The sequence below is a fragment of the Columba livia genome, chromosome 7 (assembly GCF_036013475.1).
Source record: "Columba livia isolate bColLiv1 breed racing homer chromosome 7, bColLiv1.pat.W.v2, whole genome shotgun sequence".
NCBI classification, from domain to species: Eukaryota; Metazoa; Chordata; class Aves; order Columbiformes; family Columbidae; genus Columba; species Columba livia.
Window position 1 is genome coordinate 29,394,099 of NC_088608.1, and position 27,212 is coordinate 29,421,310.

Here is a 27,212-nt window from a genome sequence, read left to right on the forward strand (position 1 = left end):
GAATGGTGCCATAATGCCATGAATTAAAGCTGTTTTCACCAGTGCTTTAGCTTCTCTGAGATTAGTTTCAAAATATTGCATAATTGAATTAAAAAGCATTTCTACAGAGCTATGGTATAACACAAAATCTTCTGTTCATATAACCTCCTGATCATTTGCAAGTATGACTGGCACTCCTAACACTTGCCAGAATAATAATAACCTTTGTTTCTCAGGACCTTTTAATGTCTAAAATGAGAAATCTCAGCTTCTGTAGAGTTTTAGAAACTTTTTTTTTCTAAGAACTTTTAGAAACAACCCAGCACAAAGGGCTGGTATTTTTATATTGTGTCTGTTTTTTTTCTGAGAGCCAATGGCAGCTTATCTGACTAACCATGGATGGTAATTAATCACACCAATATTTTCATTGTAATATTACTTGCTTTCCCTTTTTAATTCCAAGTGGCTTTCCTGGGCAAGATAAATTCACAAATAGAAAAATCCCAGAAATTATAAAGCATAATTGCTCCAGACACTGAGCTTTTCCAAATCTGCTTATTGCTATCACTGTAATTAATAATAATATTAATAGATATGGTGCCCTTGTCATTGAAGTACATTATTTCTAAATAAAACTTGGTGTATCTAAAAATGTTTATTTAGATTCAGTACATGAAAGTAGTGCTTCTAATAAGTCAGAGAATAACTAACAAACTATTACAGTTCATTTTGCTTGAACAATGCCCCAGTTCAGAATTAGCAGGCATTTCTTTTAGACAGTTAAATAAGATTACCTCAACTAAAATCAGAATTTAGTTACACACAAAAACATGAAAAAGTAAAAGTTTGTTACCTTGATACAGTGAATTAACTGATTAACACTTAAAGAACTAACACTTAAAGAACTAAGGAGCTAACACTTAAAGAACTAAGGAGCTAACACTTAGAGAGCTAACCCTTAACCCACATCACAATTACCTGGCCTTGCTTAGCTTTGTGTTACTTCTTGTATGAGAAACAGGAGTTCACTGACGACTTCACAGGCTTTGCAGAGATAAAAAAACTTGGGTGCATCCCTGGGTGAACTAGATAACAGAGACTTGGGCACAGGACAGGAGATACACCAGTTCTGACCAGCTCATCAGTCTGAGTCCCAGCCAACTCAGCACACCAGGCCAAAGGTGACCGTGTACAGAGAAGGAGACCTGGGTTCACAATCACTGCGCAGGTGCAACCAGGAGAGGCCAGAGGTGGAGACTGCGGAAATGATCTCCCAGAATAAGAACCACCTTCTTGGGGACAGGTTATGAATATCTATAGGTGTTCCTAGAACTTTCATGAATATGTAACACTTTACTGCATTTAACCAAGCTCACAGCTACTGGAAACTCCCACACGTCTTAGGCAGAATTATTCCCCCGTGTGTCCAGCGCTGTAAATACATACTTTCTTTACAATCTGATAGGTTGTAAGGTCATTTTCGTGCCTCAGCCTACAGTATTAATTGTTTTTATTTCACGCCACTGAACTATCAAGGCATCCGCTAGCCTGCATAGTGTGATCATTAAGCACATAAGCAGTAATGAATATCAGGGATTTGGGAGAATTGGAAGGAAATATGATCTTCAGAGATACAGAAAATTTGCATAGATCAATAGTTTGTACAAGATTTTTTGTTACAGAACCCCAGCAAACTGCAAATCTAGATAAGTTTTTATGCTATAATGATCAACATTAAAAATTCCACGATCAGAGCTAATAGTTTTGTGGTGGATAAGACATGATCAGAATATGCTGTCTTTATTGTCTGTATCAGTGCCATCTTTCCTTTCGCTGGTAATACTAAAACCTTTTTTATTAGGACATTAGGTAGGTTTGACTTGGAAGATATACATACACTCTGATACGTATGACATTGTTGAAGGTCCTTTTTCCTCCTCAAGTTTAAAGTGTGTTTTTCCCTCATAGATGCCTTGTGGTATATATATTTTTCTTGAAAACATGTAGTTGCTTTTCTTCTCTGAGGAAAAATTGCTAGACAGATGCTTCATATTTTACTTTCGTTTTGGATAAAAATTTAATTTACATCTGCTAGAGGTATAAGAAGCTCTAAAGCAGGATCACTGGTGGAAAAATCTTTTGGAATGATTTTTTTTCCAGAATAAAATTAGAGTTTGGGGATTTTATGTAAGAGAAGAGGCACCCTACTGCAGCACGTCTTCCTCTTGTTGCTTTATACAAGCATATCAAAGTAACACTCCTTTAACTTTGTTTTCTATGTATATAGACTTTAAAGACACACCAAAAGTCAACATCATTTTTAGCTCAGTTTTTCATCGATAACAAGCACCGCATCATTCTTTTTTTTCATAATTGCAGTATCCAGCACTATTCACCAGCAGATGAACCTGACTTTTGTCAGTTGTGCAAAAATACACATAGCTCAAATCTTTCCTCCTTGAGCAGAAAACACTGGAAAAGCCAGCTGTTCCCCTCAGCCCTTCACAAAAGAAATCCAGAGAGGTTCAGTTCTTTTCCTTTCTCTAATTTACCTGTATGAAGCTGATGTCAGAAATGAGGTTCTGTAAAGAGCAGCTATGCAGGGACAACAACAAAATACCATTTGCAAACTGAAATTTATTAGAGCCCCATTGAAGAATGTGACATTTGAACACAATAAGAGGGCTGGTGGTAGAAAATTAACACAGAGTTAAGTCACTATACCAGAGTGACCTCTGTTTGTATAAGAAATGTGCTGTCTGGAGATCTTTTTTGCTGCATCTATATATCCACAGTAGTGGCTGCTAAAATGTCACCTTCTTTCTGCAGAGCACCAGAACATCATCTTTTTTTATCAGACTTTAATTTAGCCAAAGCAACGTATACACACGGCTTCCAGGCTGGATTATTGCAATTCATTATAGCTGGGAATGAAGCCATTTGCCTTGCAATAACTCCAGTTATACCAACCCCCTCGCTTGGCATCCAGAGCTGCCAGCTCCCTACTGTCAACTTGCTGTCCTATTCTCTGCCCTGGCTCCCTGCAGAATCCACAATCCAGTTCCAGGGTCTGATCTTTCCCAATGGACGTGGGCTACCTAATCACAAACTGTCATCGGAGCTGGCACTGACTGGTGGCTGTGCTGGCACCAGCTGCAGAGCACAGGATGCGCCTCGAGATTTTGCTGACTGCTCCCTTGCAGATGGACTCTCTCCACCTATTTTCTAAGCCTCCTCCTGCATTCTTTGCTCTTCAAACTGCCCACTGAAATAAGGATGTTTTGCATGCACTCATAATGAGCAAGATTCCAATCTCTTTCTTCTTCTGAAGAATATTTAGTTAATTAAGATGCTGAAGTAGAACTGAGGCATTTATAGTTATTATCTAAATTATTATTATATGTCAATATTTTTATCTGAAAATCTTGTGTTATTTGGGTTTGTAAAAGACTGCAAGTGTTGCTCGCCACGGTTATCATACAAACATAGATTCTGTGATGATGACTCATGAGACTGAACACACACAGAATGGACCAAAAGTCTCTAACAACAGGTAGTGGCAGGTGTATAAACAGAGTGGCGAAATTGGGTAAACATAAATGGACAACTTAATTGACATTCCTTACCAGTTTCCTACAGTCTTTTTCTTAGAAACTTCCTGCAGGTAGTTGTCTATGTTTTTGTGTTTATTAGACTTTTGATACATATATAGTTGTACATATTGCATAGAAAGCCGAACAGTGACCAAAACTTCAACTTCTTTTCTTCATTCTGTGGTCTATATGTATTAGCTATCTTGAGGAATGGAAGCTGTCTGACAATTTTCAAATTGTCTCCTAGGAAGGAAGAGCAGCGAGTATATTGATCCTGATTACACACAGTTCAGCTATGCTGCAGCCAGAGCAAGACCAAGGTAAGCATTGTGTACAGACACAGCAAACCCCATTGTGTTGGCAATTAAGGAAGAATTTCAGTGATAGTTCTATCACTAATCCTTATAATCCCTATATACAAATATTGTCTATGTATTGCTGAAAATAGGAATGTAGTGTGGCTGTACCATGTCACACCAAAGGTGTCTTCTATCTGTGATGTTATGGGAAGAACGCAGGAATAAAGAGCGTGTATGCATGTGTGCAACTTGGATTTCCCAGCCTGTAATCGTTTGAAGTCCTGGGGCATTTTGAGATTAGCATAGTTTTGGCAAGTGTTTTCCAATTCTCGAGTTCTCTTTTTTGAGAGTTCTTTTTGAAATTCTGGCTGTGTTTTTGTGAATTATAGACAGGAAGTATTGTATGGACACTGAAAAAGAAAAAAAAAAAAGGCATAGTGGAAATGCTATAAAATGAAAAATAAGTATATTTGTATTTGGGGAAATAAATGATGATCATGTAAGAGCATACAAAATTCAAGAGAGTTCAACTAATTTATTCTAAAACAGAGAAGATACCTTATGCACCATTACAAGAGGAGTAGATGTGATCCACTATGTTTGATCAGCTTTTTTTTAAGTGGTAGCACAAATAGTTAAGAATCTGGTAAGAAAGACCATACTCTGATCACATTATAGGAAGGAGTACTGGAAATTTGGGGAATGGCCTGTCCCATTTTACCCACTCTACAGCCATTGAGTTTCACACGGTTTATGTCCAAGACTTTGGAGATTCTCCTATTACTAATTTTCATACTGGTTATAGAGGAAATAGGCTTTAGTATTCCAAACTCAACCTTTTAATATCCTAAACTACTGTAGAAAACAAGTAAAAGGCAAACAATGGAATCTTTTTTAAATAAATTATTTAATTTTAGCAGGTAGTACACTGCAGATGACTGCTTGGAAATGCCACCATTAATGGCAACTCCCTATCACAAAGCTTGGACAAACACAGGTCTAGGAATATTGCTTGCTTTTCACTGTGTAACTGGCATTTCTGGGAGCAAGGATTTTGCCATGACTGAGTAGACACGTTACTGTGACACCAACCTCCTCAGCATCTTGCTGAATGCTTTATAGAGATACTGGACCACATGTTTTGCTTGTTCGTCATAATACCTGGTGTAATTTATTAGGTTGCCACCTATGTTGTTAGTACTAGAAGTAGGACTGAATCTGGACACAGTGTTCCTTTAAATCCATATTAGAAATCAATATCCAGAAGAGTTTTCAAGGCTAGAACGTGATGTGGTTGTAAAGCAAAGAAAGAAGCAGTAGCATGAATGACAGTTTTACTAAAACAGTAGGCTTCACCTAAGGCCAAAATTGTATGTAAGTGGCATAAAATTACCAGTAATGATCTTGGTCATTAATGTTTAATTATGCATTTCTTATTGTAAAGGAGTTCATTAGTAACAATTAGAGTGCATCTCTTCTAATTTATATGCACCTGTTCTTAATTACTATGGTATTGAAACCAACACAGAAAAATGCTTAGGTACTTTACATTCTACATAGTGTGCTGTGTACAACTAGGATTACACCTTCAATGATCTCTGTTGACATTGGATATACCTCCTGCTGTTCAGCACCATACGGTTATTAGCTGAAGGTTGAGTTAACATCTGCTGAAATCTGTTCCTCTTCTTTCTAAAATGAGGTCAAATAGTATCTTTCTGTAAAATCTAAGTTTCATAGTGAACGCAGCGAAGTTATCTGAAAGAGTATTAAATTGATCTTTAGCCATTCTAAAATGGTCCTTTTTTTCTGTTTCCTGTAATTTTTAACTTTTCTGTTTTAGAGTCTCTGTCACTATTATATGAAACTACTATATATAGTATACATAATATAGCTGTTAAGTCAACCTTCGTGGCATTCATTACCATATGGTGTCCTAACAGAAATAGTTGCTAGGGATAGTAACTATGTACCAACAGTAAGAAAGCCAGCCCCAGATATTTCATGTGAGAGTACGGACTAATAGCTCATTACCAATTCACTGCTCACACATACCTGTTCACCTCTAAAAAATAATTTTGTATTTTCCATACATAGCTGGACATTCTATGTAGAAAGTCCAGTTTTTATAATATTTAACTTTAAATGGGTAATGGTGCTTTCTCATGTAATTAATGACAATTTTTCTCGATATGTATCAGTGATTATGTTTAACAAGCAACCCTTCAACAGGTAAGCAATCCTTAAAATAGCAACCCTTTTAACTTCACAAAGCACCAGTGGGGTTATAGAGCTGTGCCTTAAAATTACTCAGACCCAGCAACAAACACAAGACTAGAATTACAACCCTCCCAGGTTCTCTTTTTCTTCTAGCACTTTGGTTTTGAAACCATATAGCCCACTGAGATTTCAAACACGTTGCTACTTGGAGCCATTAAAATTAAGAAACACTTTGTGCTGAATTGAACCTCAAGCCTACCTGTAGGAAGCCAGGCATGGCTTTCTAGATTATATCTGGGCCCTCAACTGTCAGGCAGAAGTCAGGCATGTTCCAGGCAAAATGTGCCTTAATGTGTTCTTCCAGGTACCAGCCATCTTCTGGTTTAGTCTAAAGCGTACTTGAGTCAGACCAACAACACTGCCTTTCTCTCTTCCCTGGCCATCCTCTTACTTCTTTAAGCCACAACAGCACTGGAGCAATGGTTCGATGTGATGAATGATCTTTAAACCAGTTAAATCTGATCCATGTGGTCACTCACATTCTAAGTGAAAGGATTTTGATGTATGGCCTGTTGCAGAATTCACAGTATGCTTCTCTTCTGTAAAAGCAAAAACGTGGGAAGTGAGGTTATATCGTAACACTAATATGTTAGCAGGAAATATTAGCAATAGTATGCAGCCTTTTTAGCTCTAAAAATAAAGGACAATATCAATACTGCAAAAATGTCTGCAATGTAATTACATTGTCAATGTATTTTAAATTATGTAGATAATTACAGTTTATCTTTACAGAAAAATACTCTTGACAAAAATAATTGTCAGATATAATCACAGAATCTACTTAATTCTTTTGCTCAAATGTGGCAAATGTTGTTTCAGGGCTTGGTTTTGTGCTTGTGGAAGACTTAGGAAAAGAAGCGGGTAACATCCTTGCACTGGACAAGCATTCCTACTTTTATCCTCCAGCTCACTAGAGACTGTTTCTATTTCTGGGCCTTTCCTGTATAAACTTCTAGTTATATTGAACTGTGTATCAATTTTATGGCATGCACAAATTGCGGTCTCCCTTTCTCTTTGTACAGAATCCTTGCTTTGTGATGCAATACAAGGTTTTTTTCTGGTTTGGGATCAATCACTGAGACTCTGCTGCTATAAAGCGACTGAAATCATTCATTAATCTTCCAGTTCAATAGTTTTATCTTTCATGAAGTAAAATTGATTTCCTTATCTGAACTTGTGAAGAACTGGAATGTGCACCTTTCTTGATTCATAGCTCAAGATAGGCAGGAATGGAGAAGCCATGAAAGCAGCAGCAGAAATGGCAGTTTTAGGTGCAAAATTCTGATATTTACTTATGAGTGGACTGCATATTGCACAGTAAGTAGATAGCACTTTGAAAATAGGAGAGTAGTTTTACTTCTGCAATGACAGAAAGTCTCTTCGCTCATAAATGGATATTTCAATTTTGGGAAATGAGTTCCTGGGGAAACATTAGCTTTTTTACAGATGTGGTTTATTTATTCTCTGCTGAAGAGCTTCATGACAGTTTATATAGTACAACAAATCTCTTCAGTTTCAAGAGGGATACATTTATTCCATTGTGTTTGAATCAACTGGGAAAATTAGAAGAACCTTTGAGTTGAACTACTGAGTAATTTACAGCTTCTTTTTCAAGGACTAGTAGACCCAGGAATAGACAGTATTTCCATCAGGATCTCACCTGTTTGCTGGCCAGATGGTGGCAAGAAGCATTGGAAATCTGATTAATATCCTTTGGTGTTTTATACCAGCTCCAAGGTTACTGACCTTTCAAAGACTTCTCCAAACCTTTTGAGATTCTTCTGTTAGTACCTAATATCCCTTTGGGCCCCTAGAAAAAGGAGTCAAATCTTGGTTTGATTCTTTGATATAACTGAAGCTCTGTGACAATGTCCTACCTAGAAACTAACATTTGGGGAGCTGTATTATTTCCCATTCCTTTTCAATGTAGTCTGTGAATGGCTGCACAATCCTTGCATAGCCACCAACACAAATTCTTGAACTGAAGCCTGAAAAAGAGGATCTGTGTTACTTTGAATTTAGTCTAGACTTTAACCTTTTATTCACCATCTACGTCATCTGCTTTGCAGTAAAAACACAAATTATTTAAGCCTGGAGTATAATTAGTGTTCCAGACCTAGATTCCAGTTCCACATGGCTGTTCTTTGGCTAAGTTCTTATTTTGTCTGTTTTCTTTCCACTGAGAGGATACTCACAGTAATGCATTAATGTTCTGTGGACAGAAAAGAAACAGAGATAAATCAGCTAGGTATACCACAATTATTCCCTGGTCTGCAAAATAATTGCCTTGATAGCCATTTTTCTTACAGTTTGCTCCTACTTTCAGAACTGTCTGCATTATTAATGAGGCTTTGCATCTAGATATTACTATAGCAGGGCATAATCTCTGCAAAAGCAAAGTTTAACACTCATTGTCTGTGCAAAGATCATCTTCTATAGGGGTTCTACCCACATGGTTAGTTAGAAGAAGCAACAAGGAGTATACTTGCACCCATACTGCATCAATAAACAGAGCAGGGAATTTCTACCACTAATGACAAAATATCACACCCACAAAAGGGCAAAAATATAACACAGACCTTTGATGGTTCTAGATTCTGCTCCTCACTCACATTACACAATCCTTCATTCCATATAAATACTTGTGACTACAGAAAGATAAGCATTTTACAGAAGTGTTGTCCACCAGTGGCTGTGTCACCGTTTATGGTTGTTTCCAGCAGCTGGAATCAGTATCTGAAATGTAAGTCAGACACTAAAAAACTAAAAATTTTGGAAGCGTGTTTTACAGTAGCTTAGAATCGCAGCACTGGTATCTCTGACCCACGTGACTTTGCAATTTGGGGTCTCCTGGCATCATGGTTCCTCTGTATCTTCTTGTAGCATCAGCAGGACTTAGCTAAGCATGTAAGGAAGGAACTTGAAATATATACTCTTAGTGTTCAACACAGTACAAAGGTCACCGTAGGGGAACAGAAATCAATGTACACTAAGGACAAAAGGCCAGCACAAAAATATGACATACTATTATCCCAACACACAGTGCTGTGCACAACTTACTGTCAACAACTGCTCAGAAATAGCAAGATAGATGGACTGAAATCTCTCTTGTCATAGTTGGAAACAAATCTGTTCCACCAGGGAGAGGTCTTGATCTCCTCCCATGAAATGGCTGACAACTGAGTTGTCTTAGACCAGGCACAGGAGGGGAACCATAAATAGAGTAAGCTGGGTTTTACATTCTGTAGTTACTTATTTCTTTGTAACAAATGTTTTGTGTTACTTACCTCAATCTTCTTACTACCATGGAATCTACTCGAGTTTATTTTTTTATATGATAAGCTAGTGGTGTGCTAGATGTAGCTGGAAGGTTCTGTTAAAATGCCCCTACATGGAGAGACTCAGACAAGACATGATTCACCAGTAGTGTTTTTTTCTGGATTACATCTCATCTTCATTTACCACATTCTTAACTGCCTTTCAAATTGTGGTAGAACTGATGGCAGGCTCAGGTCCCCGCAGGACAAGTAAGGTAAAGAGTGCATGAGACGTGAACTCATACAGCTCTCCAGATATAGAAAGGCTTATGCAACTGTGCCATTCAGAAGGAATTACCCAAATTCCTCTCAGAGGAGAACTGCCTTGCTAATGTACCACACAAACTGTACAGGAGATTTCAGAGTGCTGTTTAAACCCCAAAAAAATAATGTTTTGGTCATTGCTTCTGCAGGGATGAGTGAGACAGATGCTTTTGGAAGTACTTTTGAACAAAAGAACAGATCAGCTGAGAAAATATAACTTCTGTATTTCCCATTTGCTTTGTCAGCTTTATGGTATCAAGATAGAATGAGGTAATAAGTATCATTACTATGGTGCTAAAGTGGGAGGCCTTTATCTACAAATGCCAGCATTAAAAGTGATAGGAAATCCAACTACCAGCACAAGGTAAATTCCTGCATAAGAGAAGAAAATCAGTGAGCTATGACAGTTGTCTGAAAACCTTATTAGTTCAATGAATCACATTCATATAGATACTAATAATTATAATATAAATAAGGCAGTCAGAATAATGTAAAATAGCCCATCGTATAACACTCAATATGTCAATGTTATTACCATAGCGTTGCAATTACAGGAGTTTAATAGAGAAATATAAGGCACACAGAGAAAGTAATTGAGATAAAAGAGAACAGTAAATTGTTAAAGTACTGCTGAGAGTGATGAGCTGAATTTATTAATTTCAACAATTACAAACTTACAGAGCAAGTTCTGTTTCTTTTATCACAGTGAAAGCTTGTGTTGAAGCAAATAGTCCACAGGCCTAATGTAATTCCCCTGCTTCATAAATCTGGAAGGTTTGTTAAACATCCCACCTGGATTTTCTGCAGTGCCGCACTGCTTGTGTTGGGAGTGTATCTTCTGCAGCAATTGCAGATGAGGAAATTCCTTGATGTGCTGTAGAATATCTCTGCACTTCAAAGTGTCTATCCTGAATATAGCAGACATGCCATAAGCCTGCGTCAACGCTAAGGATATTCATGGATCTCAAATGAAATAAACAAACTCTTTTTTTGTGTCTGCCTAAAAATACCTCTTCTTTACTATCCCTGGAGTTATTCCATGTACTCCTGCCCTTTTGAGTGGCTGCTTAGAAGGGAGGTAAAGAAAACTGACCAGCTGTCAAGAAAAAAAAGAAAAAGGAGAAAATAATCCAGTAAGATAAAGTAGTGGTTGTGTTTCTGTATTTCAGTGAGAAAAAGCAGGACAGAGGTTTTGCATAAGCAAAATAACTGCCACTATAAGGAACAAGTCAAATCTAAAGAAATACTGAAAGTCTAGCAAGCAAGTCAACCTGGTGGCACCTTGATTTACATCAGACAACATTTCCTGGAGAAGAGATTCCGTTGGAGAGGGACAGGGAGAGGCTCTGCTTGTGGTTTAAAGAACAAAGGGTGCTGCCTCCCTGTGTTGGCTTTGCAAGTCAGATGAGTGACATGCTGTGATTAAAAAGAAAATTCACGAAGTGCTTAAATGTTAGAATATCCAGCAAAAACCTTGTTGAGCTGCTCCTGTGATGAGGTCCTCCTTGCTGAACTCACATGTCCTGTGAGTTTTTCTGCTTGTCCAGCTGTCTATTAATTTTGTAATAGCCCCATCAAAACTCTCTGGCCTTATTGCACTACTAGCTTGTAAGTAGTTACCTGATCTTAAAATAGTCTGAAAAATTAGGGTGACCTAATTTTCCACACACCCAGCAATTAATTCTTCTGTTCCCAAAACAATCTTCCCCCCTGCTAGTTGCACATGTTGCTTCTGCAGCTTCTTCCGCATGCCACCATCCTTAATCCCAGAGGGCTACAGAGGATCCTCATCCTGACTGCTCCACAGAACAGGAAAAGGTAAGAAAAGAGAGCAAAAGACTTAGTGTGTCAGCTGCGGGCAGAGAGGGAAAAAAAAAACAACGAAGATGCAGCTATCCTGAGGTGCTTCAATGTAATTGTGCTGTGAATAAAATGCTTACAAAGAGAGAAGGAAACAATTTTTTTAATGTTTACAAGTTCAATTTAGCAATTAATACTTTGCATGGATATTAATGGGGAAACAACTAAGGCTGGATGAGACTGAAAATACCTGTTCTGAATTTGAATTTTTGCAGGCAATCAGAAGGATTATTAGGAAGGATAATGTGCAAATAAGAAGGGATGAAAACAGCTTGAAAATTCGTTAAAGCCTCAAAATCCTTTGATTTACAGAGTACCTTCAGTACAGTATTTAATATAATAACTTTTATGGCATTCTTAGGATTTACAGCTGGAAATCTTTATACTCTGGGACAGACCAGAGGTTTGTGCATGTTTAACAGTACTACCTATAAGTCTGAATATAAGGAAAAAATACGTGAAGCTGGGAGAAGGAAGTACTGTTGGGACATATGGATGTGTTTTCCTGCCACTGTCAGAATGTACAGATTATCAGTCTGGGTCACTTTGTCTTTGGAAGAAATTCAAGAATCCATCCATAGGCCTTGTTTTTCCAGCTGCTTTTCTTCAAAGGTATCTAAGTGAGCTCTGCCAGTATAAATCTTGCCATGAAAGAGCAGCATCTGCATCCTGCCCCATCATATGCACACCCTTTTTCAGGCTGCTCCATGGGAGATTAGGTGTCGTGTCTGATGAGCAATATGGTCCCTCTAAAAAATTTTATCCAGGGTGAGATATTTCACAAACACCAAAATAACTTCTTGCTGTTGTGAGGAGTGTCGTTTTGTTTCTCTGTGTCAGCTTAATTAGAATGTGATAGCGCTAGTTGTTACTGATAAAGCCAGATCTATCATATGAAAAGCTATACCATTGCAAGTGTACCCTTACTCTTGATACAGACCAGTTCCTAGGATTTAATAGAGTAAAATAAAAAGTTGAAATACACTTTCTATTGAAACTGAGTCAAAGTAAAAAAAAGGCATTGCAGTTTCTTAAATGAGCCATTTCAAGCTTGAGAGCATTTTCACAATTTCATTTCAGACACAGAAAATCCAAATCTTTTCACACTAGTTCATATCCAAAAGGGATGTAGAAACCTTTGAGTGTTTCATATGATGGAAATCCTTCTCCCCTGCTAATTACACTTTAATCTGTTACTCTTCCTCCTCACATCCAGAACAATAAAAGGAATTAATCATGTTGGTCATTGAGGTATTCATATAAAAATTAAAAAGGAATTATGTATGCATTCAATTTGAAGTCTGATCCAGTATTCACTGACAACAAAGAACAGACCTTTTTGGATGAGACTGGTCACTGATGAGATTGGATGATATTAGTAACTGAAACAAAGATGCCATATTATTAATACCAGACTCCCTGCCCATATTATGAATCTTAGGTGGAGACCTCATTATTAGTTTGTGCTTGCATCAAGCTTTACAAATTACTACAGTATTATTCAGTTACTGTGGTATATCTTGTCTGTGATGATCCAGATCTTTTAAAAATTCTGTGTTATTAAGAGCACTGTTTATAATCAGACTGCAAATTTTATACATTAAAAAAGTATTTCTCTTTTGAGGAAGCTTACAGTAAGTTGGAAAACAATCAATCAATTTATTTACTCATCAAATTAACACATCACACTTTATGGTTCAAAAGAAAGTGTGAAATACAGAAACTTAAGACATTTTTAGAACTCAGATAAGAAATTCTGTGTAACCTACCGCCAGTTTTATCAGTGTTATGATAAATGATCCTTCCTATATTTACTTCATTGAGCCCTAATAACATTTGTCTGTCTTTCTGAATTGAAGTCACATTGGCATGACAAACACTAGAAGACAAATCTGCTGAGTAATTTATGGGAATGATTTACAAGGAACTTGGTATAGCAGGCACAATACCTAATCCTGGAACCTTAGCCATGACCTTATTTAACCAGAGAAATATTGCCAATTATTAAAAAAGAACTTCAAGTGCCAAATGTCCCATCCCAAACAGGTGGGATTAGAGACGAGTTTACTCTGAACGCGACATATGCACTGTCTCATCAGGTGAGATCAGGTATGAGTTAACTCTTGGTATTTTCATGTGGTAATGTGAAGTGAATGACAGACAGTCACTCCAGAGGTCCAATTCAATTATAAATTTACTAAGAGCACTTGGTGGAATACAAATTACAGTGATTAGTGACTTGGCAAAAGAATGTTATAATATCACAAAACTTAACAATACATTGACAGCAAAAACCCTTTTAAAAACGGTGGATTGGAAACAATTAGTAACTATAATGCGAAACTTAACAAGACTTTAGCAGCAGAACTTACTCTTTATATGTTCAAGAAGAAGGAAAAAAGAGAGAAGAAAAAACGAAGTAGATACAATAGACTAAGATATCAGAGAGAGAGAGAGAGTAAGATGCTCCACAAGTGATCAGTCCCGCAATGTCCTCTGGAGAGGGGTGGGCTCATTGAAGGCTTCGGTCACGCTGCACAGCATATATATGCCACATTTCATGTCACGTGTGGGATCATATTATAACCTAGTTCATTTACATGCAGGCGGTTCATCACCTTCCTCTGTTTTCTCTTCATGCTAATTAGGAAGACTGTTCTGGAAATGGGTCTGGGGTCTTCAAATCAGGGGAAAGTTCACAGTACTGACCAGAAGTGAGTTGTTTTGCCTGTCATGGTTTCTTCTGGTAATTGGTTGCCCGACAGATGGTTTATCTCTGTCATCCCAATTAGGCCATGAGGCCTTCACAGCAACATTGTTAATAGCCTTTATCTTTTAAAGTGTCTGTCTCGACAACCACTTATCTTTCCTGCCCAAAGTTTAAATCACAAAACCTTGGGAAAGATGAGGTATTTGCCTCCACAGCCATCTATATTTTCCACCCAACGTATCAATCACAAAACTTTGGGAAAGAAAAGACAAGGTGTCTCCCTCCACAGCCATAAAAATTAGATGTTTAAGGCATAACATTATTCTTGGTTCTAGTTGGGACAGCAGGAGTGCTTCAAGGTTGTCACACCAAATTTTACTTTAAAAACACTATAAAAAAATCCAAACCAGAGTTGAGTAATGATTGCAGACCAAATTCTGGATGCCAAAACCAAGACATAAAAACCCAGATGTGAGATGATAGGCAGTTCCCCAAGGGCTCATGTCGCCAGTGGTGCTGCTGGACACCGTTCCTCAATGAGTACTGAAGTCAGGAGGCATCAAGGGGGTCAGAAGCATTCAATCCTGCCATGCTGCTCCAGTGCCCTGTGGAGCACAGACTCAGATCTCACAGATAATATAGTGCTGCTCTTTTATACCAAGGCTGTGGGAGAAGAGGGAGTGAGACAGCACCAAGTCAGGAAGCTTTTGGAGAGGCACATCAATAAACTGGAGAACCCATGGGCAGCTCGAGCTGTTCTTTTATATTATGGATAGGTATATTGATATGATGTTGCATTAAGCATAGCTGCAGTCCAAAAAGTCTTTACAGTAAAGAAGAACATTTCTCCTAGAGAAAGGTCTTAGTTGGTAATCAGTAAATTAGTAAGTGTGATGAGAACACTGGTTATAGGAGTTCTAAGGTCTCCCTCTTACTGCAGGACCTGAAGCACTCCTGATAGTGCTCTATGCTGACAGCCTATGCTTCCTTGCGCACTTTGGATGAGAAATATTTTACGCTGAGGGTGGTGAAACACTGGCACAAGTTGCCCAGAGAGGTGGTGGATGCCCCAGTCCTGGAGACGTCGCAGGCCAGGCTGGATAGGGCTCTGAGCAACCTGATCTGAGTGAAGATGTCCCTGCTCATGGCAGGGGGTTGGACTAGATGACTTTTGAAGGTCACTTGCAACCCAAACTATTCTATAATTCTAGAACTATGTACATGCCTGCAAATCCAAAGCAGGGTCCTTGTCCCCCACTTCCTTCTACCCCCCCGCCCCACTTTTGGAGGAGGCACAGAACTGATGAGGCCATGGCTGTTTATTCCTCAGTTTTGACAGATTTGCACACTATCATATACTCACTGTGTTTGCTTGTTTTCTTTCTAACAAAACAAAGATGTTTCAAAACTGTTGAGAATACAAGTGAATCCACAGCCCTTATTTTGCTATTTAGATTTATATACTCCTAGGGCACCCAGCAGACCTGGCTATGGAGCAGGTCCTTGCTGTGTTCAGTTACTGTTCTGCTCATAAACACTTAAGTGCAAACAACTAGATACTGCTATGTCTGCACTTAAATTGCTCATTGTAATTTCACACCACCTTCTACTCCATATCAATTTTCTATGCAACATATTATAGTATTGGCTTGTGCATTTTGTGCAGACTGTGTAGCAAGAAGCTTAATCTAAAACATCTGCAGCAAGACAAGATGATCACATAAACGTTATTTCTCACAGAGGTGCTGTCTATAAACTACACTGAAGTATGTTTCCATTGCATCAGCACAATCCTCGCTTTGCATTTACCTTTTATCACCAAAATGGAGAACAAAGGAAAATAAAATACAAGGGGAAAAGTCAAATTCCCAGGCACGTAATTAGCGTATTCAGACAAAAGCTGACAAAGATCTGAAAATTATGTCCCTAATCTGTAAACCTGTTCAATAAACTGCATTAAATATCACTGCTGAGTATCTTTTTGTGTGCCTAAATTCCCAGTAAGCCAGATGGAAAATTACTTTCTAATGTGGAATCACCAGAGCTTTTTGATAGCGAAAACTCCACACACATGCTAAACTGTTCCAGAGTAATTCGTGTAGTAAGCGATTCTCAATTTTCAGAGCCTAATGGATACAGTAGGCACTTGAGGGATATCTTGACTTCAGCAGCAGCATTGTGCTCCATCACATTACCATGCAAGAGAAGCAGTGGCACACAACACAGCCTCATAAAAGATGGTATAAATTATCTTTGTAGCTGAGATTTAACTTTGAAGGCTGCTATCCATACACAGGCAATTTCTTCTCAATCGTGCCCTTTAGGCATTTCCAAAGGATAAGAAAATTGCTCGATATCAGACGTATTTTAGCTCTAAAATACGTCTCATCAGTGTATCAAATATAATAAGGATGCAGCTTATCATCAATGTGCAAATACCTTTTGTCAGCAAATGTGCTAATTACAAAAATATGTGGTCCAAGACTTTCCATGTTATTTCCTTAATGGACTGAGCACATTAGCTGTTTTCTCATTACATCATTTTAAATACAAGAACGAATGCAAGTCCCAACACAGGCACTAGAGAGTGCAGCTTATAAAGATTCACCTAACAACTGAAAAATCTCAGAAACAGAAGAGTCATTTTTACAGAGGAAAATGATCTGAAAGGAGTATCTGTTAAACACTTAATATATGTCCCTTAGAAGTCAGTGGAGCACTTGAATCCACTCTTACCTTGTAAGATTTTATTAATAAAAAATCTAGTCAGTTTGCATGATTTGTAGCCTCCTATTTAATCTTTCTAGTTCAGAATGTTCTTCAGCATCATCAGTGAAATATAATCAGAAGAGTTATATATTTGTACTTCTGAATGCCTACAAGGTTTTTGCCCTTTCATTATGATCCACCAGACTGGAGTAGGATTCAATTAATAAAACATACTCTTAACTCCAACTGGCCTATAAGATGATAAGTTAGAATATCAGAGCCACTGGTGTAAATGCAAACATGTCAAAACCTGAATGTCTGGTAACATGTAATTCACTGGCTCTAACCAAAATAAACTGATGGGGGTGGGGGGGTGGTGGTAATTTCATAAGATTTTTCCAAGCATACTATAAGAAAAAAACCAACCCTGGCTTCTGTTGCTGATGCAGCTAAAAAGGAGTAAAAGCAATATTTACCAAACAGAAAGCAAACTGGAGGGAAGAAGGTTCATTTTCAAACCTCAATACTTGGCTCTACGTGCCAAAGTAAACTGAGAATACAGTACAGTTAGCTGCTGGTGGGTTGTGTTATTTGGACTTTTAGAAGACTGGGGACTAAATAATGATAAAAATCTGTGGCTGACAGGACAGCCTTTGTTTCAGACGGTTATGCAGGAGAAGAAACACAGTCTTACAGTACTGAGTTCATCCTCAACTCACTCTGTAATCAGCACTCCCGTATTTAGTGCCGAGGCAGATGTTCCTACCTGCGCAGGCACCAACATGTCAGCAGATCCCAGGTATAATCACTGCGTCTTCGGTGGAGGGAGGAAAGAACTGTGAGAAAAAAAAAAACAGCTTGGGGCCAAAAACTGCCTACAGCCTAAACACTGGCAATAACTTCAATTTCTGTATAGGACAGAAAGGAAGGGAGGAAGTCCTATTATTTGGAGGGAAGGAAAAAAGACCTTGAGGCTTATTGGAGAAATCTATGAACTGAAAAGTACTAATTTAACACATGGGTAGTAAGTGGAATGATGGCATCTCTTCAAATGAATTCATAAATTAAAAGGTATTTCACATTCTTAAGGGAACATTTTTGTTGGTTATAAAGAAATTAATAAAACTGAAAACCTGTGAGTAATACATTGTAATTGGATTAGCAGGTTATCACTGAATGATTGTGTTAAATGAGGAAAGTAAAATCTACAAAGGTTTTGCACTTAAAATGAAAACTGTAGCAAGTCATTCTCAAAGACAGTTTAGCTCTTGGCAGCTCTTCTAACAAGACATTGTCTGATCTTTGCCCACATAAAAGAAGAGCCTACACTCAGTGCCTTCAATAAATTGCAGGTTTGAATATTCCAAGATGGTGCAGAGAATATGGGAAAAATGTAGATTTTTAAAATAGGAGTTTTTTTAAATGCTGGGTATTTCCTTCTGTACAGTTACTGTGCTCAGTGCAGAGAAAGCTGGGTGAAATGCACCGCATATGGACTAGAAGTCAGACTAGGTGAGCCTTTCTGACCTTAAAATTGAGATATAACTTAACTGGGATTTATGGGACTCAGGAACACAGGCATCTGGCCAAAACAAGTTTTGTGAGAGTTTTCCTTTGCATTATAGTTGTGTGTTTAATGAGACTTTGTACTTTTACTGTAAACTAGTATCTGTATCAAATTACTTTCTATACCAGGTTGTTTCCCATCTGTTTCTTGTTCCTTTTTACTTCATATTTCTTTTCCTTAATATAGTTTTCTCCAATTGCTTGTCCTTTTCCACTTTACTGTCCCCAGCTACTTACTTATTTTCAGGTTTTACTTGCATATCACAATTCCTTTATCTTCCTGTTTCTTTCCATCACCATCATCAGAAAATAGATACTGATAATGTGGCATTTTGCTGTTTTGCCTGCTTTACTAAACATATTTTACAGCTGGGAGACTGATGCAGGTAATAAATAATAAGTTGGCTTTTTAATGCACCTTGAAAGTGTGTGTGACTGCTTAGAACAGAGATCTGCATTTCTGGACAAATTCTAACTTAAATAATATTTTTCTTCTTTTTTTTACAAAACTGAAACAACCTTTTTTACAGTTATAAATGTAGCACACTCTTTCATCAGTGACAAATCTGAAAGAACACTTTTGGAAGGGCTTTCCCTCATTCCCTGTCTCTGCTTTCAAGAGGCAACCGTATTAGACACTGCTGGTATTCCTGTTTAGTCAGTAAGCACATTAGCAGAACAGACATTAAATGGAAGCTCTTTTACAAAATTACAACACTTCTAATTCCACTCCCACCTTTTTCATTCATCAATTAAGTTTCATTTCAGTGGTTTTGTCCTCTGCATTACGTTATCGTGCCATGCTGCGAATTATATGTCAAATTTGCTTCCAGTGCACTCTCTCCAGAGGATGCAGAAGACACAGAAGTGTCTCACAGAATTCACTGATCAGGCAGTGATTTATTAATAAATCAATGAATAAATCGACTGGCATCAATTTCAAAGCTTTGAATCAGACCCTTTGAGAATGGATGAAATTGGATTGTATGATAAGAGCTAGCAAATTAAAAAAAAAAAATTATTTACATATGGGTTGTATTACAAAAGACGCTGAAGATATTTAGTTGTTAGTTGTTAGTTGTTAGTTTTTTTTAAAGTCAAATAGTCATTCCCCTGTTTGTGAAGGCAAGAAGTGCAAGGTAACAGTTTTACAAATGAACTATAGATCCACTATTACCCTCCTAGCCAGCTTCCTCATCTATTCTGTAGTGAATTAAATAATTTTTTGTATATGCGACATTCTCACAACCAGATTAAATTTGAAATTATTAGTTGTATAACAATTCAAAGTAGAAGCACTCACTGAAAAAATGAAGGCTATAATCAAAACTATTTATAAATAACTGGGACTAAACTAATTTTTCTGTATCACAAATTTACCAATGTGGAAAAAGGAAACTGTTTATTAAAAGAAAATTTTTTATAACAACATAATTAACTAGTTAATCAAATAGTAATAAATTTGCTGGTTCTGTAACGTTTCTTGCTGAGAATTAAAGTACATGGATATTAAGCAGGGTCTTGTTTCATGGCAGTAACAGGTTATATAGTGCATGAGAAACTGTCCTGTCTTTAAATTAAACTTTCATGGCATCTTACTTTTTACTTGAGCCTGCACAGGATCAGCACTTTTTTTCTTGTATGCCTCTATGAAACTATAAAAAGAAAGCCATTTTATTTTAAAAATGAGCATTTAACCATCTTAAAGAAAATAGTTGAGGGTGCACCTTGTTCATTAGCACAATTACTGACCTAGCCAGAATTAAATGAACTTTGCATTTAAACTAATATGCTGTAAACTGCAATGAATAAGGGCACCTAAGCAGCAATTTAAATGCATCAATTTTGGTGGAATGAGTATTATAAAAGAGTGACTTAGTTCACATTAGAAATAATTTCCTGCCCAACTCAGCATCTTTATATTACCTCCTGTGCTTATTTACTTTTCATATCATTACCACTGTTGCTTGGCCAGATCTTTTTTTTAATGATAACATCAGTTTCTCTAAGCCAAGAATCTTATTTTCCATAATTGCTTTTCATATTAGAACACTTTGGGAATTAATGACAATTTGGCATTAGTTGTTGAGGTGATGCTGAGGACTTTCTAGACATTCAGAACTAAAAATACACTTCCAGAAGAGAGAGTGGGAAGTAGTCCCAGTGCCAAATGTAGGTTCCTGTAGTCCCACTATTAGATGTAGGTTCCTAATTCAGGTGGTGACACTGACCATCACTAAGCCAGCACCTCAGAGTCCAGTGGAGACAGAAAGGCTCTGTTGACTGTTGTCCTCAGTGCATAAATTAGACATTCCTTCTCTCTGGTGAGACACTTCGATGCTGTTCATTAGGGTCGATTCTCAATTACTATTTTTTTAATATCCATATGATGATTCTTTAAAAGGAGCCCAGGACCCTTCAGTCCTGAAATCTTTCTGAAGTTTATATTCCGGAGGTAGTGATCTAAAGTCCTGAAGCAGCACAGCAGCTTCAGAGTGGTTGAAGGCAGGAGCACCGTTTCACCTGGCAGGGAACTTCCACAGGCTATAAATAAACCTTGCTCCTTTTGCAAACAAAAATGAAGGATGGTCCTACCAGCTCAGCCACAGAACAGCTCTGCTGTTCATAATTCAGGGAAAAGGAAAGTGCCCTGTTGACAGCATTTCATAGCCTTTGACAAAACAAAGCTCTCCAGTCTCAGCCCTGCTAGTGGCCTCACATGGTAGACTCCTTGTACGACTGCACTGGAAATTGGGTGCTTGGAAAGACAGGGCACTTGACCTGAAGAACCCTTTGGAATGTGTCAGTGACAATGCTTTTGTAAGCCTGTCTCACTTTATTCAGCATTAAGAAAGGGTCTAATATATTTCATTGCACTGTGTGGCTTAATTGCTTGTGTCTTTTTCCTCTGAGTCTTTCAAAATGAAGAATGTTATTTCCATATATCCTCACAGGCTATACACCATTCATGATCTTCCAGGCCACAGTTATATGTCTCTTTCTGTGCATGATTTCACACTGTTTCTCTGAAGTCTTTACTTTTTAAGTCATTCAGTCTTCTCTTGAAAATGTGAATAAGAGGCCAGATGATTTGTTCCCAAAGATAATCAAATTCTGCAGGAAGTGCCTGTGCTGGATTTTATACCCTGCTCTTGCCTCTAAGGCCAGAAGTACTTTTAAAATCTAAGTGTTAAAGCAAGTCAAAAGCAGGAAGGTGAATCAACTAGGCACTTACATTAGGATGAGATAACTCAATGCTTTTGTACCGCAGGATAGCTATTTCATGATCTTTTGCTTGCAAAGGGAAACAGCAGTTCTGATTAAACAATTTATCTGTGCTCTTTGTAAGCATAACTCAGTGAAGATGATGGTATGATACAGCTGAGTTTTGAAGGCTTGTGCTTAAGAGACATATATCTTTAAGGCTAGTACCTTACATGGATTTGCTCCTAATTAAGAACACCTGTAGAGGCCTGACCAGACCCTGTGGTTCGGCAGCAAAAATGCCGAAGGGCTCTGAAAAAGCAGAAACTTTGCTTTGTCTTTTAAGCTAAATTATAACAAGGTTCAAGCCTGTGCCAAGCAGGGTAAAGCTATATAATTTATGAGCTATGAGGGCAGCTCTGGGCCCCTTTGAGGTGATTTTTATCAGTGCAGTAGCATAAACAATTTTTCTTCACTTGCACATTGGGAACGGGGAGCACTGGAAGGCCTGCCGTATAAAGGGATCTAGCCTGTGCTGGTCTCTACGTTGTCCAGACTTCTTCAGGTAAGTGTGTTTGCATTCCTTTTCATTTTTTGAGAACTGGCTGATGAAGATGTTCTGCTGACCTCTGCTGCAGTGAGCTAGAGACTGAGCATGGGCTGTATATGTACATATATATATATATATGAGGTGCAGTTTGAAAACAACAGTTTGTTTTTTGCTGTTAAAATTTTAAGCCTGTCAAAGAGGATCTTTTCTACTTCATTTGATTCATCATCTGTCTTTGTTTTGGAAGGCTCAGTTGTACCAAACCTCACCAGCAGTGTAACAGGGCTACCTACAGTAATACAAACCACGCTTGGCTGTAATGATGGGTTTGGGCTCTTGCTGTGTCTGCGTTTTGAAGAAGTCTTATTCCTGTGCGTAAGCAGGTGTTATTTAAGGACTAGTCTTGAAGTCAAGTGGAAAATTATTAGATATAAGTACAATATATAAAGAAATATTTTGTTTGTTATACATTATTAATATAGTCAATATACAAACCAGAAAAGATAGTTTGCAATAGAACTCAAAACGATTTTATAGAACAGAACTCAACATATTACATTTTTTCCTGTCACAGTTTGAAGGGCTTTTTTCCCTAATGATTGCTTTAGGAGGAGAAGGGAAAATCTATTCTGAAATAATAGATCCTGGGCTTTACTCAGTGCTTTCCTTGTTTGTGGATTTCCAATTTGTTGTGTATCTGATGAAGCAAAACAACAGAACCAGTTCTCAGACAGTGTAAGCACAGTGTCACGGTATATCGATGGGCTGTTGAGATGCATAGATGTATAGCCGTACTTACAGGCTGCAATTCTTGAAAAGAAGCTAACTTGATGTATTATTTCTCTCTTTGTAATGAGCGTCTCTCTGTTTTTCTGTCCGTTTCCCCCATTGCTTCCTCCCCTTCTCTCTTGATGCTGGAAAGTCAATAACTGACTTTGCTATTTCTTTGCAGATGGAAAAGAACAGTATGGCTGACAGATAGGTGTAGACCTGTAGGTGGGATTACATGCTTTACTTGAGACCCCATACCAGGTGGGAATTCTAAAATGTATGTTGAACTCAAGGTTTCCTAAAGGTGTACTCATAGTCCATAACACCTTTGTCTAGCAAACGTTGGAATGATCTGTTCTGTGTTGTTTGCAAGAGCAGGTAAACTAGACCCCCAGGAAAGTCGGAGGAAATCCACTTTACTGAAGGAGGAAGTGGCTCCTTATTCTGACTATGCCGTCTTTGTAAGGAATAGAACTCAGGCAAATTACCAGACCTTGAAACAGCCTTGAAGATCTCCTAGCAAGTTTTGGATAACACTCTATGAGAGGTCTGCTTAATTGGGGTCTAGATGAAATATTATTTAAGACAACTTTAGGACATCAACATTGCTAATGTGTACAGATGTAAAAACCTACTGAAACTTCCAAAAGTTCCACAAAAAAAAAAAAACCTGACACATTATTTCGGTGTAAGGAACCAGTTTTCAAGCAATGTAAATAAGCACAATTCCACTACTTGCAGCCTAGTGCTGGGGATCCACATTCTGGCTTCTGTGGTGCACAAGCAAGGTCAGCTACAGCAGGTTGCCCAGGACCATGTCTGGATGTCTTTTGAGTCACTCCACCAACAGAAACTCCACAACCTCTCTGGACAATCCGTTCCACTGGTGGACCACACTCACATTTAAAAAAAAAAAAAAAAAAAAAAAAAAAAAAAGGAGAGAGAGATAAAGTGTTCTCTTGCATTCTGTTTTAATTTCCTTTATTTTAAATTTGTCCCCATTGTCCTGTAAGGAACCCGGTTCTGTCCTCTTTGCAGGTTGTTAGCAGTAACTTCACCAAGAAAGACAGTTGAAAAGGAAATTATTTAGGCAAGCTAGCTCTGATGTTCTGTTTTGCCTGGCAATTCCTCCATGGTCCAAAGCAGCATCTGCTTCAGTAGAGACCCAATGAGTCCCGCTGCTGTAGTCCTCACCAAAGACAGAGGTTTGAAATACCTCCATCTTAAATATGCTCTTCTATACTTCAATAATTTAAAAGCTGTAAAACTTGGTTTCCTGAACCACATTCCAAGCATGAGCTGTCTTTAGATTTCATGTTGACTCTTTTGGTGTTTGTCAGTTTAAAACCTTAGGAAGTTTGTAGGTCTGCCTGACTTCTTTAGATAAGGGAAATGGTCATATAAATCTCTGACCACTTGGGCTGCCACAGAGATTCCCTATTGTATATCTCCAGCAATAATAAAATGTTAAATTACCTTTAAAAGTCTTTCTTGGTTTTGGTTCCTGATGGTTACTGTTAAAACAGATGCAATAGTTGGTGTCTTAATTTAAATTAAAAAAAAAAAAAAAAAGAAATCACCTTATAGTTGCTCTATATGTTACATACTAAATGTTGTAGAGGGAGAGGTGAGGAGATACATTTCAAGCTCAGATGCCTCTTGCAGCAGAAGAGGACTCATTTAAAAGCTTTTTCTTGATTAAAAGCTGGAGCCCTGCCCTCATTAAGCACTGTCATTTGGCATAACTCTCTTGTGCTGCCCAGTTGTGCCCCATAAGGCTGGGATAAGAAGCTCTTCTGCTAAACGATTAAGAGGTAGACTCTTAGAAATGTTTTACAACTTTATGTAAGAACTGAGTGAGGCTGTAGGTTGTTCTTGGACTTGAGACAACAAAGGCCACAGTTCCAGCCCAAACATGCGCTTGGTGCTCTCATCTTGGAGTTCTTCAGAATTTTAAGCCATTATGGTCTCTGACTAACTCTGCAACATAGATTGGCACTGTCTCAAAGGAAGGTATTTCCCTGCGTCTGGAAAAAAGCTGTTGTAGTCAATGGCCTTTTAAAGTGTACTGCAAGAAAACTATACAACAGCTAGAGGCACCATGTGTAGGTCGTTTAATTTCTTCAGCGCCATTATCCTTTTAAGAGGTGTGTGCAAGTACTATAATTCTCCTTTCAGAAATCCAGTAGAGGACTAAATGCTTGAGTAGTTCAGGCCGATGACTTCTATGGGATCTGTACTGTTCTTTGTTGTATATTTAATGTAATGGTTTTGTTCTGTAAACAGGAGATCAAGGTCAGATTTCTCTCGCAGGATCTGAGCGTGGAGAAAGGTTAAAGGACCCTTTGATTAAAAACTTTAAATATATGAAGTAACCTATTGGTATCATTATCTAATGCTGGTAGGGTTGTTCACAGTGTGATTGACTAATAGCACAACTTTATGCAAATTTCATCCTCAAAATATGTATTATGCAAATCTATAGAAAACATATGGGCCTTGTTTCACTGGGTGATTACGCAGGTTGTAACATCCACTATGGCTCACACTTCATTTTTGTTGTACCTTTGTGCTTATTGTGAGTCTGTATAGCTCTTATCCAGAACAGAAACTTGAGAATTTTAAATAACAAACAGAAGAGAAAAAATATTATAATAGGCAGTTTGGAAAATAACCTCTCTCGTGTTCCCCAAGAGATGGATACTCTAGTTCTTTAAAAGGGGCAATAAAATGTTGTGCCTTAGAGCAATTTAACACTATATCAGACATGCTTTGTCCCTAAAATAAGGTGCGTAAGTTATAGCAGTCGAGGTGGTCACCTTGTTTATCACTATGAACAAGCACAGAACACTGGCCAGATCAACCAGGCAACATTCTCCTTAGATATTTGAAGGTATGTTGCTAGCTGTGGTGGACTTTTCTGTAATACCTCACAGAATGTCTCCCAGAAATAGAAGAATGTGGAATATGGCTCTTATATTCTTTTCCTACCTTGTCCCTATTTTGCCGCTTGACAAATAACAGAAGTTTGTGTATAGCTTTTATGTTGCTTCATCTAGGTCTTCATTAACCAGACAAATCTGCAGTATACATTTGGGTCAGGAATATTTCATACTTGCCAGGTTGTCTAATGTCTCTCTAGACATTTTCTGTTTCAGGATTATCATCTTTTTTTATTCACATCATTGCTTACTTTACAATTGTGGTGGTCCTAGCACCAGACCAAGTAGCACAATGATCTTGCTTCTTCTCAGCTTAATTTCTGTAATATTTGCATTTAAGACTCAGTGCTGCTAACAAAGAATTGAGTTGGCGTTGATCATAACTAAGATCACTCTCTACTGATCTCTACCAAAATGTTCTGAGGATTTTACACTTCAACAAAGCCACTTCAAAAGGCTATTTGTGCTTAAAGTCAGGTTACTGTGTGAAAGAGTTCTTGTCATAGGACTACACAGGGGAAGTCGGCCAAAATCCTTCCCTACTTTGAAAGCTTCTGTTGGAGATTCTCTATCTTGACCTGGTTCTGGGGGCACCATGTGTGTCTCATTGGTCATTGTATTGCTGTGACTCTTGTCCAGATCAGACTAGCAAGCAAGCTCCAAAACACCATATGAGACCTCGCACCAGGATATGTACAATAGGGAGTATGCATTCTATAATGTGAATGGCCATCACTTAAAGGAGAAAGTAATATCTGTCTGAGATAAGTGCAGTGTGCTGGTGAGCACAGAGGGAGGCCTACCCTGGAACAAGGCAGGGTCTGGTGGGATAGCTGCTGAAAGATTGCTTGCTGATAGCAGGCATCAGGAACGTATCTTCACGCAAGCAAAATCCCTGGAAGTTAAAGCAGTGCCATGACCTAAAAGGTCAAAAAGTCATGCTGAAAAAAATACAAATCTGGAAATTATCAACTTGAATCGGTCTGCACTTTGAGGCAGGAAGGGCAGCAGGCTTGGGAAATCTGAGTGTTGTGTGCTTTGTGTTCCTTGTGTTATAAGGCCTTCAGTGGAGGGAATAACTTTCTGTGATGGTAGAAGGTGATCTGGATGCTTCCTGTCATGAGGTTGTTCTTGGCTAGTTGGGCAGGTGGCTATAGTCACTAGAAGG

The 27,212-nt window shown here is 38.1% G+C and overlaps 1 protein-coding gene across 3 annotated transcripts in view; it reads left to right on the forward strand.

Moving 5' to 3' along the window:
• The first annotated feature begins 18,430 nt into the window (after positions 1 to 18,430).
• The window catches only part of SLC39A10 (solute carrier family 39 member 10), an 89,202-nt gene continuing 80,420 nt past the window's right edge, over positions 18,431 to 27,212 (forward strand). For 2 of the 3 annotated variants that reach the window (XM_021286676.2, XM_065068957.1), the window contains exon 1: positions 22,048 to 22,346. The gene's annotated coding sequence lies outside the window, so the exon portion shown is untranslated. Of the gene's footprint in view, positions 18,524 to 22,047; positions 22,347 to 27,212 lie in introns of those variants that run through there. The other variant, XM_065068950.1, reaches the window with a different exon arrangement.